Genomic DNA, 20,045 nt, shown 5'->3' with positions numbered 1-20,045 from the left:
CTCATATTAGGGCATATAACACAGGAAAACATCAGGCACTGGAGATTAAAAAAAACAAAAAATTTTAAAAAGAGAGTGGGAGGTAGGTGGAAGGGGTGGTGAGTGAATGTTTGGCTCCAAATGGCTCAAAGCAATTCCAGAAACTAAAAGACAATAGAGAAGTATCTTCAAAATTCTAAAGAAAATTGTTTCCAACCTCCAATTACATTTAAACATGAGGGGGAGGGGACATTTTAGACATGAAAGGTCTTAAAAAATTTAAATCCCATGCATCCTTTCTCAGGAAGCTTAACTAAAGATGTACTTCACCAAAATGAGGAAATTAACCAAGAAAGAGGAAGATAAAGGAAACAGGAAGGCCAAAATCGGCAAAGGCAGAGGAAATCCTAGGATCTGGTGAAAGCAGATCCCTCCCTGCATGAGATCATGGGCCAGACCAGGAGAGAACGATGAGTGGGGTCTACAGCAGTATCCGAGTCTCCAAGAGATGCGTCTCCAAAAGTATCTGCGAGCACGCAAAGTTGACTTTAGACAACTGGTAGAGAATCTGAGATTGAATTAGGACAGGAACACGGAAAGCTAGGCAACTGAATAATAACAAGGCAATTACTGATCCCAGGATAAACAAAAATTGTGCAGAAAATAAAAAGAGTACTTCATACATAGCTCAGTCACAGCAAGCATGTATAGTCATGACAACAAACCCTAAATCTTGACCTAAGCAATGTCATGTTTACAGCAATATTACAAGGATGGAGAATATGTGTGTCTGTGCAACCTGCATGGCAGGGGTATGGGGTTAAACTGAGCGAGAGCTCCCTTGAATGCTAAGGGGATGTTTCAGAAGCAAAGCCTACAACCAATATAAAACAGTAACAAACGCCACAGCAATAGTAATAATAAAGCAGAAACGCAGCAAGTAATTTAGTGATATGGACCCAATTATTAAGTGCTAAACTTGGCACCAACATGAAGAGCAAGATGAAGACAGCTGCCCTGGAGGAAGGAATGAGGTGAAAAGGATGCCACAAGTCACAAGCCTTGTACATGAACTATTTGCCCATTTCAACTGTGTGCACAGATGTTAGAGCACCACTGTACAAAAGAAAAACAGAATGTAAGCGCAGATGTACTTTTCAATTTTCTAGAAGTTGCAATTAACAAAAACGTAAACAGAAATGGAGGAAATTAATTTTAACAATTTTAATATTTAATTTTATTTAATAAAATAATTTCAATAATAAATATTTTTATTTAACCTAATAAATCCACCGCATTACCATTTCAGCATGTAATCACTATAAAAATATTTACATTCTTAGTGTTTTACCTTAGTCTTTGAAAGCAAATATATCGGGTGTACATTTTCTGTTTCCAGCACATCTTAATTTGGATTGGCCACATGTCAAGTGTTTGACACCCACGGTCAGTGGCTACCACAACACAGTACAATTGGAGCGTGCTTAGTTTCATTACAAAAAAAGCACTTATCTCTGTGTCCCAGATTACTAATTTAAAAAACAATAGTAATACCTAATTCAAAATTATCAAAAGGATTAAATAAAATGATATATGAAAACCCCCTACACAACCTTTGTAAACACCAGGCCCTTGATAAGTATTAACTACTTAGGCAATGATGATGATTTAAAATCGGATGATTTTTTTTTTTCAAAATGTGATAACCTTTGATTCTACCTTTTTTTTTAAAAAAGATTTTATTTATTTAATTGAGAGAGAGAGACAGAGAAAGCACAAGTGGGAGGGAGAGGCACAGGGAGAAGCAGAGTCCCTGCTGAGTGCGGAGCCCCACAACCCCAGATCATCCCGGAGCTTGATCTCACCACCCCAGGATCATGACCCAAGCCAAAGTCAGACACTTAACCAACTGAGCCACCTAGGCACCGCTGATTCTTTTTTTTTTTTTTAATGGACAAAAACATCTTTATTCAAACCCCAAATCACTCCAATTAGTCATTTCTATTCTCTGAATGATGCAGTGCATATGATTTAGAAAAATTCTGGAGGACATTCACCAAGAAACCCCATTTTGAAATAGGTGTAAGTGGAAAAATAAATTCCTAGAGAATAAGGAACATGTGTTTGAAAACATCACTTATAAAAGCTGCCCTGAGGGGCACCTGGGTGTCTCAGTGGGTTAAGCCGCTGCCTTCGGCTCAGGTCATGATCTCAGGGTCCTGGGATCGAGTCCCACATCGGGCTCTCTGCTCAGCAGGGAGCCTGCTTCCTCCTCTCTCTCTGCCTGCCTGTCTACTGTGATCTCTCTCTGTCAAATAAATAAATAAAAATAAAATCTTTAAAAAAAATAAAATAAAAATAAAAGCTGCCCTGAAAACTTGAGATAGATATTTACGCTATCTGAGCTGATAAACACAAAACTGATCCCCTTAAAGATACTAAATTAGGTTTGAATCACTTCTATGAAGAATTTAGGGGATCCCTCATTGGAGGGTGCTTAAGTGCTCCAGCTGACAGAGATAAGGGGGACAGAGTTTTGTCAGCAAGTACCCAACCAAGCTGAAGCATGTGATCAAATTATTTTTTAATTGCACACTCATTTTCCCACATGTCCTTCCCTTCCTGAAGGACAGGTGGACCACAGGGGAGGTTGCAGCAAGGCTTTCAAACCATATCTGCCATTAGATTATGGGCCATATTACAGTGAAGGTTACATTTTTCAACTCACAATAAGGTTCCAATATTCATTCTTAAAGCACTCATTTTTTTTTCCTTTTTACTTTTATCAGTAAAGCAAGAGTAGTTGCATTTTTTAAAGGACTGGATTCGTCAAAAAGTAGCATCAAAGCCCAATCTCAAAGATATGATCTGTAGGAATCTAGGACCGAATAGTATATATTTTTATATAATATGGCCCACTAATGTAAAAATAGGCCACATGGGGAAAGGGAACTATATTGTACATTTTGCTTATGTATTTTCTCTTAATTCCCTTCACCTATTTGATATTTTTACATTTTGCTTATTTTTAATCCATTGTTTAACATCATGTGGCATTCTGCCTCTCAATGTATATAATTTTTTTCATTTGTTTCCACAATGTTTGAAGGTTCAAAAAGTCACAACTTTAGGACTAAGAGAGACCTCACAAACTATCTACTTTCAGTCCTGTCATCTATTCCCCTAGAGAGTATACTTGTCAGATCAGGCCAGGGTCTCACAGCTGAGAGTCAAGGGCAAGAAAAGTATCTTGTCAACTCAGCTGAGAGCAAACTAAGACCATCTGTCCACTGCAGAACTGCCAAGGTCGATTGTTAACTGGACTGTCAAGGTATGTGTACCCTCCCTCCCTCAACAACCCCTGCCCCCTTGATTCCCACCACGAAGCCACAAGATTCCAACAAAGTAAGATTTTAAATAGAGCTACATGAGTGGTGGTTTTCTCCTGCTAATGAAAGAGGAAGGAAGTCTACACTTGAGGAAACGTGGTCTGAATGACTTTAATATACCATTGTGCTAGGTGACATGGCACATATCTTCATAAACAAAAAAAAAAAGGCCACCAACATAAAGCCCAAAAACATTATCTGGACAGTCAACTGAATAGACCTTGAGCCTGCAAATCTGCTGGTCATTTAAGAAAAGGAAGATATTTTCCCTTTAGAAAAGGAAGACATTTTAGACAACGAAGACATCTTCCCTTTGCTTCGTTACATCATTAGGGACAAGCACTAGAAATGAGCTAAATGGTGAACTGAAGTGGTCTGCTAACTCCCAAATACAGTAAAAGCCCTCTTATTCATCCTGGTAGGAACTGGTTCTCAAAGGTGAATAGCCCTCAGAGCACTGCTTGACACTAGAGGGTGCTCAAGAAATGTCTGCTGGATAAAGAAAAATATTCCAGATATAGGAGCTGGGTCATTAAACACACCCGACCATTTTATTTTTGCTGTTTTTAGGGAAATTTTCCAAAAAGTATATTGAATCTTTACAACTTTCATAAAAAATACCCCATGGTGAATATTTCTTTGATACTCAGAAGAAAGTGATCCCCTATCAGCACACTGGGCAATACACAGATTAAAGGCCCTCTGAGCTGCTACTCAACGGTGGAGCCAGTGAGGGTTCTGCCCGCTCTCCTAGGCTTTCCTTAAGCTGTCAGAGTGCCTGTCTTCCAAGGCTCCCTCTCCCCGCTAGGTTCTACAACTACACTAGATAAGGCTAGAAACCTAATGGTCCCAGTTTCCTGGGTTAATGGGGTATTTTCCTAGCCTCTCTTACAAGGATTTGCATGGACTTCAGTGTGAAGGTAATAAAATGGCTGTTACCTTAACTTTAGGGTTTCTGAAATGATGAAATGGCTGTGTCATAGAACTGTGCCCTTTGGATTTGAGCCTCAGCATTTAATTCTTTCTGCCTCTGTAGGACAAGGATGTTACACAGATGGATTCTCAAGTCTATCTATTGCTAAATCGTTGTGATCCAAAATCCAACAACAGTTCAAAGAACAAATAATACCACTTTACAAATCCCTACAGAAAAGAGAAGAGGGAACTCGGCCCACCCCCCTCAACAACTCATTATATGAAGTCCTGAGAGCAAAACCAGATGAGGGCAGTACAGGAAAAGAAAATCACAGCCAATTCTACACGTGACCAAAGAGGCAAGAAACCTAAACAAAAAGAAGCAATCTGAATCTAACAACATTTAAACAATACATGAGAACCAAGTAAGGTTTATCAGAAGAGTGCAAGGTTGGTTTAACACTAGAAAAATCACCATACTAAAAAATTAAAGTAGGAAAATAAAAACCACATGATCATTTTAATAGAGGTAGGGAAAAAAAAAAAAGAACATTAGAAATCTGAGAAAAGAAATTTCTTAATCATAGGGGCACCTGGCTGGTTTAGTTAGAAGAGCATGCAACTCTTGATCTCAGGGTCATGAGTTCAAGTCCCACACGGGTGTAGAGATTACTATATTATAAATAAATAAATAAATAAACAAACAAGCAAGCAAACTAAAAAAAAAAAAAAAAATTCTTAATCATAAAAAACTGTCTGCAAAATATGTAACAAACATGCTCTTCATGACAAACCATTAAAAGCAATTTCTCTGAAAAAGGCAGAAAATGTTAATTTTAAAATATCTTTTAAACTAGCATTGACAAATATAAAATATCTTAGAATAAATTTACCTTTTTTTAATTTAACTTATTTATTTGTGAGAGAGAGAGAGTGCATAAGCAGGGGAAGCAACAGGCAGAGGGAGAAAGGAGGCCTCCTGCTAGGCAAGGGACCTGATGCAGAATTCGATTCCAGGACACTGGGATCATGACCTGAACTGAATGAAGGCAGACACTTAACCGAGTCACCCAGGTGTCCCTAGAAATAAATTTAATAAGAAATGTGGAAGACCTCCTCAAATTGCTCTTCTAACTTAATGCAATTCTAAGCACAATCCTGAACAGGGAATCTGAGAGCCAAGAGGCCTAAAATACTTGTAAAGAGAAGAGAAAAGAAGAAAAACAAAGGATATTTACCAGACAGAGCAAAACTACAGTGCACAGTAAATAAAATAATGTACTGGCAAAGGGGTAAACAGTCTAAAGGGACAGACCACACAGACTAGAAAACAAACCTCCATGCTTATGGGCATGGATGACAGAGGCAGCACTGCTGATCAGTGGGAAATGAAGAGATTATTCATTCAATAAATTGTGGCTGAAAAACTGTTTATCCATTTGGAAAAAGATCAAACTGAAGTACTATTTCACACAACACACAAAAATCGATTACAGATGGACTAAAAACTAAAATGTAAAAAAAAAAAATACAAAAAACAGAACCTCTTAGAAAATGTTTTCAAGAACTTAGGGTAAAGGAGTTTTTCAACTGGATACAAAAAATGCAAACCATAAAAAAGAAGAATGGTAGATCTGACCATATTAAAATTAAAACTTCCCTACAAACTGGATGAAAATATCCACAATTCACATATCCAACAATAGTCTTAGAACTAGAACATATAAAGAACTCTCAAAACTCACCAATTAAAAAAAAAAATACAATCCAGTCAGAAAATGGGTGAAAGATATGAAAAGACATCTCACCAAAGAGGATATACAGATGATAAATAAGCACATGAAAAGATGCTCAACACTGTGAGCCATCAGAAAAATGCAAATAAAACTTCAATGAGATATCACTACATACCTACCAGAATGGCAAATAAAAAACAGGGGTAACACCAATTGTTGATGAAGATGCGGGGAAAATGTATTTCTCATTGCCTGTGGGACTATTAAAGTGGTACAGCCACAATGGAAGAGAGACAGGTTTATTATAAAACTAAGTATGCACTTACCATATGACTCAAAAATTTCACTCCTGGGAGTTTATCTGAGAGAAATGAGAACTAGGCTCATATAAAAATCTTTATACAAATGTTCACAGCAAACTTTATTCATAATAGCCCCAAACTGGAAACAACCCTGATGTCCTTCAGGGGGTAAACGGTTAAACAGATGGCGGTATCTCTATACCATAGCGTATTACTCAGCAAAAAAAAAAAAAAGAATGAACAGTTGATACAGGAAACAAGTTGGATGGATCTCAAAGGAATTATGCTGAATGGAGAAAAAAAAAAGCCAATCTTAAAAGATTATTTAATGTACGATTCCATTTATTAACATTCTTGAAATAAAATAATAGAAGTGAATAACAGATTAAAGGTTGCCATGGATTAAGAATGGGGGAGGGGTACGTGGCTTTACATAAACAGGTAGTAGGGAGGAGCCTATGTAGTGGAGTTCTGTACCCTGACTGTGGTTGGTAATGGTTACATAAACACATGTGATAAAATGGCACAGAACTAAATAAATACGTGTAAGACTGCTTAAATGTAATAAACTCTGTGTATTGTACCAATGTCAATTCTCTGGCTTTAACTGTTGCTCTATAAACATGCAAGATATGACTACTGGGGAGGAACTGAGTGAAGGATACACAGGACCTTCCCCCTTTTTTGCCAACTTCCTATAAATCTCTAATTATTTCAAAAAAAAAAAAAAAGCTTACAAAAATTAAGACTTCTATTCATCAAAATCCACAACAAAGAAATGAGGGGGGGTTGACAAGCTGGGAGAAGAAATTTATAAGACATAGAACCAGCAAAGGACAACATTCCAAAATTAAACAATCCAATAGAAAAATAGGCAAAGGCGGTACCCAGAACAAGATGCCCCTGTCTCCCAGCCAAGTCTACAGGTCGGGTAAGGTGATGGGGAGTGGAGACGGAAGAATTTCCTGATCCCTTCTATTATTTATGCCTTTACAAGCACTGCACAATAACCAATCATAACTCTTACCTCCTTCGGGGAGGTGAGAGTATGTCTCTCACTATTCTTTCTTAAAGTCTGGAAAGCATGAAGTCTAAATACAGAGAGACCATTTACAAGGGAATCTGGGGAAAGCACACATTCTGCTCTCTTCTCTTACTTCAGGCACACAGCCCATCATCTGGGACCAAACAGATGAAAGTCAAAGACGGACCCATCTGCCTTCCAGGAGAAGGAAAAATCATTACTTGGAGATGCCAAAAGTCCAAGACCCCAAAGAGCTAGTTATCATGAAGGTCCCCACAACCAGAGCAATTCTCTATCCCCAAAGACATCACCGGAGCTAACTGAGCAGGAGTCCTCCAATCAGAACTGTTGACTGGGATCTCCCAACTTCCCAGGCCCTCCACCCACACCTCCATCTCACCACTCAGGCAACTCCCGGCCTCAGTACCCCCACACAGCCACCTCCACCATATGTCCTTGAACATGAAGCTCCACTCTCCCCACTATCACCCATACAGACAGTCCTAGAGAATGTCCTCTCCCTCCCGAGGGGAGCGATCTTCCGAAACCCAACTCAGACACCACCTGCTCTGTGGAGCCCTCTATAAATCTCTAGACTGAATAACTCTGCTCTGGGCCACATGGGCACTTCACACTGCCACTGCTCTCATGCTTAGCTCAGTAAATTACAAGTAACTCTCATCCTCAGCCTCTCTCCTCTGTCTGACTATACGTGTCTTGAGGACAAGGTCCATCTTCTTTGACACCTGGTGCATGGCACAGGTATGCATCAGAAGTATGCTGACTTGGGGACGCCTGGGTGGCTCAGCAGGTTAAGCATCTGCCTGCAGCTCAGGTCATGATCCTAGCATCCTAGGATTGAGCCCCACGTCACGCTCTCTGCGCAGAGTGAGTCTGCATTTCTCCCTCTCCCTGTCACTCCCTCTGCTTGTACTCTCTCTGTGTCAAAAAAATAAATAAAATCTTAAAAAAAAAAAAAAAGTTTGCTAACTTGAGCCTATTGATGGTTCTAAATAAGGGCCTACAGACTTTTTTTTCTTTTAGATTTATACCTGTTTATCTAATAAATTCTTACTATCCCCAAATCTCAAATTCCACATTAAGCTCTCTTAAAAAGAGGTCAAAGCACTCTGGACATATTTCAATACATAAATAACACTTAAGTTGAATGTATCACGCAGCCTAAGTTGAAAGAGTTATAATACACATAAACTTGTAAACAAAAGATCAAAGTGTTTCCTCTTAAAAATGGGCAACAGATCAGAGGTATTGTTAAAGTGTAGGCCATAAATGTGAGTTTTTCACCGTGTAATTTTGTTTTTAAAATACAGATATTCTAATATTTCATTTGAATGGAAAAGGCATTTTTAGCCTCTGTATTCATTCAATTTTAAATCTGGTAACATCCTGAGATTTTTCTAGACTTGCTTTACTGGTCATCATAAACATTCACACACACACACACACACACACACACACACACAAAAGGACGCATCTTAAAAAACTACTTCCCTAGGCCTAAAGTTACTTTCAAGACACAGCAACAAGCTCAGTGCCCCGGGGTTTAGAGCATAACGTTAAGTATTGCTATCAGGGGCACCCAGATGGCTAGGTTGGTTAAGCATCTGCCTTTGTCTCAGAGGTGATGATCCCAGAGTCTAGGATAGAAGCCCTGTGTCAGGCTCCCTGCTCAGTGGAGAGCTTGCTTCTCCCTTCCCACCCCCCAATTTGTTCTCTCTCTCTCAAATATATAAATAAAATCTGTGGGGGAAAAAAGAAGTCTTGCTATCAGAGCTTCTAACTGAAGTCTAAGTTCAGCAGAATTTTTTAGTTTATTGCCTGATTTTAAGAAGTTCAGGACAATATCCAAAAGGATCAATTTTCCAAATATCTGAAATATACAATTTACATAAGTATCCTGAGAAGTTAAAGTATATTATAAATCTTACAAATTACATCTCATCCTCTATTCTGCATTCTTGAGCCCACTTTCTCTGGCCTGAAAACAGTCATTCTTTTCACAAAGAGGAGACTTTGATATAGTATGACCCCACCAAAAATATGTGTGCATTAATGTCTTTCATAAAGACAGAAAGATCCTAAGATCTTTAAGAAAATTAATTTGGGGACGGAATGGAAGTAGATTAAACATTATCACATGATTGTCCTGTCATTTAAATACAGAGCAGAGATAAATGCTAATAAAGAAAGTCAGTGACCTTCTAGATTATTCTGTGGGAAAATCCAAGGCATTCTGAAGTTCACATTTGTCTTCCTTTTAGATTTGCTGGACTCTGTCATAAGGCAAAGCAACTACCACAGATTAAGGAGGCTAGAAATTAACTTTAGGTTTCTAATCTCTGGATTTCGAATTTTATCAAGAAAGTTACTAAACTTCCCTTTTTCATCTTTAAAAAAATGTTTGCTAACTATGGGAGCAGAAACAGAAAACAAAGACCCTAGGACTCCTAAAGGAACAACCATAATTCAAAGAATGAGAAATCATTTCATTCCCTGTCCCAATCTAATTTTATCACCAAAAATACCCCACAAAACCCAAAAATCAGTATCAAGGAAGTAGCCACAAACTTTAACAAAAATACCAAGGAAAACTAACAAATGAACAAAGATCTTGCTGTTGACAACTTAGATAAAATTTAAGACTGCAATGTAATTTTAAGGAAGAATCAGCTATTCCTATTATTCCTATGATAATTTTGAATGCCAAAATCAGCTTCTAAAAAAGGAAAACAAAACAAGGCAAAAAACAAACAGGGAAGCTCCCACAGTGGAAGTGATGCAAGTGACAATAACTATAATGCAAGTGACAAAAACATTAGGACTTTCTTTCCTTTTGTCTTTCAATGTAGGTCAAATACTGAAATCCTCTACCAAAAATAATTCTATGAAATGGTACTACCTTTCAGTCACTCTACACCCTTTATCCAGCCAGTTGGCCCAAGATCTGGGCCCCTCACTTCCTGCTGTGTGCACAAAAAATCTTCACTGATTCTGGCATGGGATGCTTCACTAGTAGACAAGGTCTAATTTTTATTTAATTCTTAGTCAGAAACAGATACAGGCACCTGCTTTGGGGGGCAGGCACTGTCTTTAGGTTCTAGTAAAACAGATGTGTGTTCAAATCCTGCCTCTTCAAGTGATCTCAGATAAGTTATTCAATTCCTCTAAGTCTCCTGTTTTCTTATCTATGAAGTGGGATAATAATGAGTGTCTATCTAGAGCTCCTGTGAGAACTAGATAAGACCTGACAGGTAGGGGCGCCTGGGTGGCTCAGTGGGTTAAAGCCTCTGCCTTCGGCTCAGGTCATGATCTCAGGATCCTGGGATCGAGTCCCGTATCGGGCTCTCTGCTCAGCGGGGAGCCTGCTTCCCTTCCTCTCTCTCTGCCTGCCTCTCTGCTTACTTGTGATCTCTGTCAAATGAATAAATAAAATCTTTAAAAAAAAAAAAAAAAGACCTGACAGGTAATACTTGGCAGAGTTTCTCAGACATCAGTGGTGGTGATGTGGGAAACAAAGGCAGAAGAACAATTATTAAGTTTCCTTATACTTACAGACTTTGACAAATCCTTGAAACAGGCAAAGTGGCATTTGTCTAGAGATTCAACTGCCTCAATGTTGCCACTTTGGCAATCTTAGCCCAAACCCCAGGACCCTGTAAGTCTCCTTTAACATATAAAAATTCCTTTGGAAACTTTCCTTATCTCTACCCCCAAGATACCTGTTGGCAGTCATCCTCCAAGCATATGACCCACCGATACAGATCTGAAAGGTCTCATGACTGAGTTTTTACTAAATAGTAATAAATGATCTTTTCCTAACAGAAGCTAGCCCCCTCAGAATCCTGAAAACCTTGCCTCCAAATACCAGAGATGCTTACACCATCCCTAACCCCCTCCCAACTTGAAAGTATATAATGAGCCACTTCTTATGACCCAAGTGCAGCTCTTCCTGCCCACGGGTCCTGTTCCCACGCTATAATAAAGTCACCTCTTTGCACCGAAGACGTCTCAAGAATTCTTCCTTGGACGTTGGCTTTGAACTCTAACATCTTTTTCTACATCAGTTTCCTGGTCTACGTTAACCATAATCATTACAAACACCGCAGGCACAAGGAGCACCTAATCTAACTCACTTCTTAACTGCAAGCCCCAAACCCCGCTCTGATAACAGTCTTCCAGACACCTTCACAGTACAAAATACCTTTGATAATCATTAACATAACTCTATTGAAATCTAATCCTTTCAACATGAAAACTATAGAGATGGACTGCAGATCTTTGGTTGCTAATCTGGGGATGGGAGAGAGTTACTACTAACGGAGCAGCAGAAGGAAATTCTGGCAGGGAGTGGGGGAGAGGTGGGGAGATAATGAACTCGTCCTGCATTCTGACTGACACCGTGGTTACAAAACTCAGTGCACTGGTCAAAATTCATGAAAGTGTATAACAAAAACTATGAATTTTACCATACATAAATTTAAAAATAATTTAATTGCAAAACCAAAATCCAAACTTTTCTAACTAGAGAATCAACAAAGTGACACTTAAATATCCAAGATATTCTAACAGCAATATTCTATATATTATCCTATAACTAACGGAAGTCAAATCCAATTTTAGTTACCAGCTCTAATATATTCATGCACAAAACGTCAATGCCACAATAACCAGGAGGCACTGCTTCTTTATAACAGAAGCCAAGACTTTAGAAATGTACCTACACCAATATTAAATGAGCAGTACTCTCCATTTAGATTCTCTACTCTGTTGCCTGATGGGTAGGTTTCTTGGTATACATCCATTATTGTTTTCAATCTCCAGAAAGTAATATACAAACAGTAGGCTTTAAAGATTCAACACCGCTTACAATGACTAGGCATGTACATATCAAGAGCTCCAGCCCACTAAAGAGTCAATGCATGCATTCTGCATTTTTTTTCAAAGATTTTATTTATTTATTTGACAGAGATCACAAGTAGGCAGAGAGGCAGGCAGAGAGAGAGAGAGAGAGAGAGGAGGAAGCAGGCTCCCTGCTGAGCAGACAGCCCAATTTGGGACTGGATCCCAGGACCCTGAGATCATGACCTGAGCCAAAGGCAGAGGCTTATTAACCCACTGAGCGACTCAGGCGCCCCACATTTTGCATTTTTAAAAAGCCGTAACATGATTCACTCAAAAAACATTAATCCATAAACTAACAAAGGCAAAGGTAAAAAAAAAAAAAAATCCCACGACATACCCATTTTACCATTCCCACCTCCTGGTTTCAGTATACACAGAAAGCATGGATACCAAATAATTGGTCTTTTTTTTTCCCCAATTCAAAGAAGCTGGAAAACAAAGCAAAGTGAAAAGGAGTACTATGAAAATAAGAACCACCTCAAAGTCCTTCTACTGGTGAATGTATAAACAAATTACAGGACCTCTAGCAAGAAAATACTACCTAGTGATTAAAGAAAAAAAATGACTATTGGAGTGCCTGCATGGCTCAGGGGGTTAAGCCTCTGCCTTCAGCTCAGGTCATGGTCCTGGGATTGAGCCTTACATCCAGTCTCTGCTCAGCAGGGAGCCTGCTTCCTCTTCTCTCTCTGCCTGCCTCTCTGCCTACTTGTGATCCCTCTCTGTCAAATAAATAGATAAAATCTTTTTTTAAAAAATGACTATTGATACTTGAAACAAAGAACATGCTCAATCATGAAAAGAAACCACACTCTCAGAACTCCCACCAAAAACAGCATTCCTTTAGATAAGCTAGGAAATGCAAACTTACCTATAGTGACATACATCATGACAGAGAGCAAAAGAGTGGTTGCCTGGAAGAGAGTGGCCAGAGGGATTGTAAAACAGCAGAAGGAAATTCGAGAAATACGGGTACGTTCATTTTGGGGCATATACCTTGACTGTGGTAATGGTTTTACCAGTATATCCATGTCAAGCACATCAAACTATACACCTTAAATATGTGCACTTCACTGTAGGACAATTCCAGACATACCATAGTGATACTCCTGGTTCAACGCCACACCACCACAATAAAGGGATTATCACAAGGAAGTGAATCACATGAATGTTTTGGTTCTCAAGTGCCTATAAAAGTGATGTTTAAGACCAGGGACGTGGAGCATCTCGGTGGTGGTAAATAATAGCTAAGCAAGTCTACAATAAGAAAATGGTCTCCAATAAAAACTACATTGCAAAAAATGGGAAAGAAACAGAGCGGAAAAAGTAAAAAAATAGAAGAGGCAGAGCCTGAATTTGTGGTGGACAAAGTACTGGACCAATGTGCGGTGAGTGGGAAACATTTTGTAACCATGGATAAACCTGTGTTTCTGGGATGCTACCATTTTTGGTAACAAGAAATAAATCACTTAAGGGGCACCTGGGTGGCTCAGTTAAGTGTCTGCTTAGGCTCTGGTCATGATTCCAGAGTCCTGGGACTGAACACTGCAGTAGACTCCCTGATCAGCAGGGATCTGTTTCTCCCGTTCCCTCTCCCTCTGTGCTAATTTAAAAAATCTTCAAAAGTGGAAAAAAAAAAAATTAAAGAAATAAATCACTTAAAATTAAATCAAAATTTTTCCTGAAGCCCTAATCTTTCAAGTTTTGTAATTAATTGGACAATTTAAATATTATGTAGACAATTTAAACTGGACAATTTATAAGAAGCCATATCCATATCTACAGTCATATAAATGCAAGTTTATTTGCAAGATCCCTGGAAAGAAAATTTTATCACCACCAATGACCTCTCCACCCAAATGACAAAAACTAGACAAGTCCTGGTGTGTTTTAATTCGGTAAGCAAAACTTAAATGGACATTTAAAGGTTCTTTCTAGTGAACCATTCCTTTTCACAAAGTTGAAATCCCTGTGACCAGTCCGTAAGCAATACCCAACAGTATGGGATGACCATAAATATTCATTCAAAATGAGGCTAACAACTATTAGTCCTGAAATTTACTGATGGGTCAAACAGAGACTAACAACAACTGCAAACATACATCTGCAAAAGCATGAGTCCAACACCCCAAACTCAAGACTATCAGAGACCTGTACTGCCTAAGAGCTCATGTTTCATGGAATGTCTAAGGCTGTGTTCGTGAAAATCTAACCATAATCAGAAGGGAAGAGATGCTGGCAATTTAGCACCTGCTAGAATAAATGAGTAGACAGACTTCTATAATCTGAATTCTTGACCTGTATGTTTTTTCTTTATCCCAACTTACTCCTTTTTTTTCAAGATTTTATTTATTTGCTTGAAAGAGAGAACACAGCCCGCAAAGAGGCAGAGGGAGAGTGAGAAACAGACTCCTCTGCTGGGCAGGGAGCCTGATGTGGCCTGATCTGAGGACTGCAGGGTCATGACCTGAGCCAAAGGCAGACGCTTAACCAATTGAGGCACCCAGGCGTCCCTACCCCAACTTATTCCTGACATGTAGTCTCAGTCTTCTCAGTAACTGAGTTACTGGTTCAGTAGAAAACGGGAAAAACAGTAACTTTGTAGTCAGAATGTTATCCAACTGTATATTGTTTACTTTATTATAAAGTGGTCAATAAGGTTTTATATTCCTTAAAAAAAAGTGATGTTAAATTATACTATTATCTATTAAATGTGGCCCAGCATTATGTTGAAAAAAAACTATGTATATACCTTAATTTAAAAATACCTTATTACTAAAAAGTGTTAACCATCACCTGAGCTTTCAGCAAGCTGAAATCTTGCTGTGATCACTGATCACAGAGCACTATAACGAATATAATGAAAAAGCATGAAATATTCCAAGAATTACCCAAAATGTGACACAGAGACATGAAGCAAGCAAATGCTGTTAGAAAAATGGCACCGAAAGACTTGTTGTTCAGGGTTGCCCTGAACCTTCAATATGTAAAAAAAGACAGTATCTGCAAAGCACAATAAAGAAAGATATGGCTACAATCCTCAATAAGGCTGTTTAAAAAGGAAAATACCATTTAAAAAAAAATATGTGGGGCACCTGGTTGGCTCAGTTGTTAATTAAGTATCTGCCTTTCACTGGGGTCATGATCCCAAGGTCATAGGATCGAGCCCCACATCAGACTGCCTGCCTACTGGCAGGAAGCCTGCTTCTCCCTCTCCACTCCCCCGCTTGTGTTCCCTCTTTCTCTGTGTCTCTCTCTGTCAAATAAATAAAATAAAAAATCTTTTAAAAAAAAAATAAAAATAAATTGTCTTCCTAGTACATTTAGACCAACCCCCTCTCTTCCCAATGGGTACGTGTCCTAAAGTCATGGAACTGTAATACCTTTTCCCTTAGTGATTTTCATGAATGAACAAAACTTTAAGAACCCAAAGATTTAATTATAATAACAAAAAAACAATGATTAATACATACAGAACTGTAATCACCCACCAGGTATTGTTTTAAGCAATCTTCTATTATTAACTTATCTAACCCTCATATCAATCCTATTTTAGGAGATTGAAGCAGTTAAGTAATCTGTTCAAGGTCACACAGCTAGTATGTGGAGGAGTTAGGCTATGAATGCAGGGCATAAGGCTCTGAAGTTTATTCCTTTACCCACTATACTCTACTGGCATACACAACACAAGATTCAATACGTAACAGTCAAAAGCAGTACATATTATATTTACCCAACACTTAAGCATTTGCTGCATTTTGAAAAACTCACGTAAGGATAAATCAAAAAACTACACAACCTTCATTCTTTTCCAAATTAGTAAGTGGAAAAGAGATAACACAGAAAAGCTGGACAACTTACTGAGCACATAGAACAAATAAATGGCAAGTTGACTGGTTCCTGGGAAGCTGGGAAGCGTTTAAAAAAAAAAAAAAAGATTTTATTAACTTATTTATTTAATTACTTGATTTTTAAGTAATTTTAAGTAAATCCATCTGGAATTTTAAATCTAAACACAGCATGTGAAAAACATAAAAGTAATTTGTTATTCTTTCAAACACCTTATTTGTTCGTAAATTCCAATCACAGAGTCTAAAACTGCAGTTATTGGCCGGGAATCTTTTTTTAAATTATTACATTTCTCATTAGAGGAAGACGGAAGAGAGCAAGATACCACAAAAAACTTCGGTAAAGCATGGCCCAAGGTTTTCCAAGTCAATATTGAACTGTTGAACATGTGCAGGCTTTTGAATTCAACTTGTAATAAATTAAAAGTAAAATATGCACACAGGTGTTGCCATGACAACAGTTACATAATAATATACCAGACTGATAAATTCTCAATGTTTTAAAAGACTAAAATGGAGGCGCCTGGGTGGCTCAGTGGGTTAAGCCGCTGCCTTCGGCTCAGGTCATGATCTCAGGGTCCTGGGATCGAGTCCCGCATCGGGCTCTCTGCTCAGCAGGGAGCCTGCCTCCTTCTCTCTCTGCCTGCCTCTCCGTCTACTTGTGATTTCTCTCTGTCAAATAAATAAATAAAATTTTTAATAAATAAATAAATAAATAAATAAATAAAAGACTAAAATGTTATCTAGACATCAAGTTGATGGGTGAAAAAAACAAGAAAGGGGTGGCCAGGTGGTTCAATCCGTTAAGTGTCAGACTCTTGGTTTCGGCTCAGGTCATAATCTCAGGCTCCAGAGTTCAAGGCCCCAAGTCAGTCTCCACTGCTATGCGTGGAGACTGACTTGGGGCCCCCTCTCTGTTCTTCCCCTCCCTACCCCTCTCTCTAGAAAAATAAATAAATAAACACAAACAAACAAATGTAAAAAAAAAAAAAAAGGCCAGGAAAACATGTCATATGTCTACTGCATGGAAAACATGGAATAAACCGACAATATACTGTGAACTGTTCAAGAAACACAGGTTGAAAAGAGGCATTCTGTATCTTGAGTTCATGTCCTGAATTAATGCTCCATGAATTTTAAGGTACACTCCCCAGGAAAATTCTGATTCACTGGATCTCAAGATGGGATCGGAGACTAAAGTCTCTAAGAAACTCCCAGGTGATGCTGTCAATAGGCCACACTTAGAGCAAGACTCTAAGTAACTTGAATATTGGTCATAAAATTAGCCACCTGGTGTACAAGTACGATGGCATCTAGGATCCAAGAAATAAGTGTCAATACAGTTTCTCCCTAGTGCAGGAAAAAAAAAAAAAAAGGAAGGTGAGGAGATCGAGGAAGAAGCAGGGGGATACTTGTCATATTCCAACAGTGCTAACAACCACATAATATCACCTGCCCCAGCCTAGTAGCTTTTGAGGTCAGATAGAATGCAAACTCCAAGAAAGAAAGGAGTTTTGTCTTGTTTTGTTTTTTAGTTTGGTTTGGTTTACTGCAGAATCTTTAGGGCTTAGCGTACATTAGCTACTCAATAAACGCAATGAATGAGTGAAGGGGCAGTATATACAAACACAACCCGTACCCATGTCCTAACCTAGAAATGTCTGAGAAGAGACTGTTTTTCTATAAATAGTCGTGGGCAGCCACAGTTTGATACAAACACCTGGCCCACTCAGTTTACTCCATTTCCTCGCCCCCCCCTCCAAAAAAACCGAAAAATTCTCCAGACCCAAACTTTCCACTTTTATGCCTAGGTTTCCTGCACCGTTAGGTTAACAACTCTTTAGCACTTTGAAGACAATGAAAAAAGTTGAAAGCACAGGGAAAAGAATTCAGAAAAAGCTAAAAAATCAAAATAAAAAAACTCGGGGAGTGGGAGGAGGAGGAGATGGGCAAATAGTTCAAGTGAAGGAACACTTAAGTTGTCAGGAGTTCCACGTTCTTACCTATGATGGTGGCAGGGTTTGGGTTCGGGATTTTATTGGTTTTGTTACTGTCCAGGGTCACTGGTGGAGGAGTACTTGGCTGAGGAAACACACTAAACAGGGAACAGGCTCTCAAGCCCACCTTCAGCGGCTTTGGGGATTCAAGCTTCGGCCTTACTTCCCCTTTCCCAGAGATTCCCCGCGCGTTGGGAAAAACGCCGCCGCCGCCCAAACACAAGATGATCTGAGCGGCCTCACCCTCTGCTGAGGCCAAAACCAGGACTTAAGATGGCGGTGAAACACTGAGGGAACAGGAGAGCGCGAGGAATCTACCCCAAAGAAAAATGGCCTCCGCCCATTTTTCAAAGACAGCCCAAAATAAAAATGGCGCCCAAGGCCGGCTATTCAGAGACTAGAAGCACCGTGAATATGATTGGCAGGTAACAAATCGCGGTTACCCATAGTGCTACACGGCGGAGATGATCGAGAGAAAAGAAAAATAAAACCTAACGTTTCTGTGGTTCAGAGCACCTTGATACCGGAAAATTACAGGCACAAGTATCAGGTTATAAAGAAGGTCAGAAAGCAAAGGTGGCTTTCATAATGCCGGATAAACTTTAAAATAGAAATACACATATTTTCCTCCGTAATTCTTTTGAATGCTATGAAAAACAAAAGTTTTGTCCCGGAACTAAGAAGCAGGATGGGTAGACACCGCCAAAATTATCTACTTTGTGAAACGAAAGAGTTGGAGGACTCCCGACCTCCTCAAAAACCCCCAAAGGAAAGGCTATGGGCAATAGCTCTGTGAAAGCGACCAGCTCTCATTTGCGCATGTCCACTTTCCAACCCGATCCAGGGACGTGGTTATGAGCTATTCCTTTTCTCCTGGTTTTGGAAGCAGATGTAAAAGAGGGTGGGGAAATAGCGCCAAAAAATTTAAAAAAAAAAAAAAAATGAATCAAGCGCCTTGTGATTGGTCAAATCAGGGAGGACAGTGTGTTAAGGGGAACCGTTAACTACTTTGTCATTCAGTCAAAAATAGTTCCGAAGCGCGCGCCATAAGGCGGATACGGTACCCTAACACATCCAGTTGATGTTATATAAATTCTTTAGTTTCAATTCCTTTGCAGAGACTGACGCCGAGCAAGCTCCGCCCCCGGCTCTTTCCGGTCTCTGGCAAACGCTTTCCCTGCTGAGAGCCTCACTAAAACCCGGAAAAGCGGATTCTCAGCAGCGCCGGAGCCAAGCACAGCACTGCGCATGCTTCGTCTCCAGGCGCGGTGCGCCAAGTTGCCTGGACCGGCTGCGGCGGCAGCGTGAGGCTCGGCCTCTGGGGCCTGCTGGTGGCGGCGGCCTAGGGAGGCTCAGCGGCTGGTGGGCAGGTGAGAGCGCTGGAACCTCAGGTGGAAAAACCTGTTTTCTGCCTGCTGATGAGAGGGGAGGTGGGCTTGTTGGTGCCCCCTGGCCCCTCTCCGAAAGGTCACTGATATCTTCGCTGAAGGATATTTGGGGGCGGGGACAAAGAGGAGGCTGGCCCCTTAGAAAACTAGACACCTTCCTGTAATATAGCCATAGGCAGTACATGTTTGGTAACGGAAGGAATGTGGATGGGGAGGAGGTTTTCCAGTCGTGTGGGTAGAGTTCCAGATGCAGGCCCTCCTCCCTCTCCCGTTTGCGGGGCCTCACCGTGGAGGAGCTGGAAAAGGTGTTCCCCGTGAAAGCACCGTCTGCACCTGCGCTGCCACCTGCTAGCTGGAACCTGTGATGCGTCGGTCCCTCCTTCAAGGAAGAGGGCACTGTGCGCCCGTGTCAGTCTTGGGGGGTCAGGCCACTCTCTGACGTGGAACTGGACGTCAGAACTGTTGTACAGCCTGGTTGGTGGCCACCGTGTGAAAGCAGAAGCAGGACTCACAGGACTTTTGACGTTATGGGGATGGAAATCTTTTT

At 39.9% G+C, this 20,045-nt stretch overlaps 1 protein-coding gene across 1 annotated transcript in view; it reads right to left on the bottom strand.

Annotated features, from left to right (window-relative positions):
- The window catches only part of LOC122916265 (SLX4 interacting protein), a 180,044-nt gene extending 161,735 nt beyond the window's left edge, over positions 1-18,309 (bottom strand). Inside the window, 1 exon segment of the mRNA XM_044263454.1 lies at positions 18,117-18,309. The gene's annotated coding sequence lies outside the window, so the exon portion shown is untranslated.
- Positions 18,310-20,045: the final 1,736 nt, after the last annotated feature.

The sequence above is a fragment of the Neovison vison genome, chromosome 8 (assembly GCF_020171115.1).
Source record: "Neovison vison isolate M4711 chromosome 8, ASM_NN_V1, whole genome shotgun sequence".
Lineage (NCBI taxonomy): Eukaryota > Metazoa > Chordata > Mammalia > Carnivora > Mustelidae > Neogale > Neogale vison.
This window is presented reverse-complemented; position numbering and strand designations above follow the sequence as displayed.